Source organism: Nansenia antarctica (genome assembly GCF_963989245.1).
Source record: "Nansenia antarctica genome assembly, contig: SCAFFOLD_279, whole genome shotgun sequence".
In the NCBI taxonomy this organism is placed as follows: domain Eukaryota; kingdom Metazoa; phylum Chordata; class Actinopteri; order Argentiniformes; family Microstomatidae; genus Nansenia; species Nansenia antarctica.
Genome location: NW_027662633.1, coordinates 36791 through 38281, shown reverse-complemented (window position 1 = coordinate 38281; position 1491 = coordinate 36791).

Sequence of the window (1491 nt, the reverse complement as noted above, 5' to 3'; positions counted from 1 at the left end):
CAACCTCATTTGCCTCCCAAGTCTTTTCACTCTCTCATTCAACAACAAACGAAAAATAAACAAGGACACAATCTTCACAAACTGTTACCCTTTTTATTGTAGTCCTCAAATAAACTGTAACGATAAAAACAACAAGGTGGTAACCATAATAATATTTAAAATTGTAAAAGAACAAAAACATTAGACTGTAAGAAATTAAATTAGATTGCCATCCCATTTGGCCATGCCCCATCCTGTACCTCCTAAATTCCTGATTGGTTTCTGGACAATTGCAAACACAAATTTGTTCCCAGAGGCCCTCTGCCCTCTCTCTTTTGGCCCAAATAAGGACATGCAATAGCTCCACACACGTTTTGACACATGGGACGGCATCGAAGATGAGAGCCAATCACAGGCTAGTGTTAGGTCACCTGAATGCACAGATGCAGAGGGGGACAGGGGGACAGAGAAACCAATCAGGCTTGGCATTATTCTGCTTAAGCATCAACACTTCATAGTTAATAACAGTCTCTCTGGTGAAGTATAGAGCAGCCTGCAGTAGAGATGCACATCAGTAAGCCCTGCTGCGTGCACGTACACACACACACACACACACACACACACACACACACACACACACACACACACACACACACACACGTAAGAACATAGAAATTGAAAGGGAAGAACAGACATGGTTCTAAATTCCACATAGTTTTTAAGCATGGACCCACCAACATCAACATGAAACAGTCCCCTGAAATAATTGGGGGAGACAAAATCAACGACAATTTATGCATCAAAAAACAACTTGCATGCCTGAAATGGGAAAACCATATGTAAATACAGTATGTTTGATTTCATAACCAATATGGATACATCAGTAGGTTTAAGATGTGTTTCAATGTGAACTACACCCTGTTCATGCCTGCATTTGAATTACTGACCAAGAGAATAGTTTAAGCAGACTTTTACCCTGTCATTTTGTGCATTTGTTGTTTTCATTATTCTAAAGTAGACATATCCACACACAAAGAATCATGTTATAAAACAATCTCTGAGTAAATATATCTCGCTTTGAATGCCCTGATGTTCCAAACTCCCAAGATCCCCCCCTCTCTCCCCGTCACAACAGACCTCACGTTTTGATAGCTATGATGCAGCTGCACACAAAATAATGAAAGTTCGGGTAAACCTCCCCTTTAAAACTACCACTGGAAAGACAACCCAGCATACCTGCCAGTTGAAGTACATGTGGCAGAGTTTGTAGGTCAGTCGCTGCATGTGGTCAGGCTTCAGTCCACTGCTGTCATACACCACATTGTAGTGGGTTGGGGAGACGCTTCCCTGTCTAACAGCTTGGCTGACAATGAAGAAGTCGTACCTGAAAATGGGAAATTGCAACTGTAGCCACCGTTTTAAGACTGGATAAAGCAGACATAGCACATCTCTGAAAAAACAAAATATTTTCTGAATTGCGTATTGAATCGATACCATTCTGGGCAGGTGACC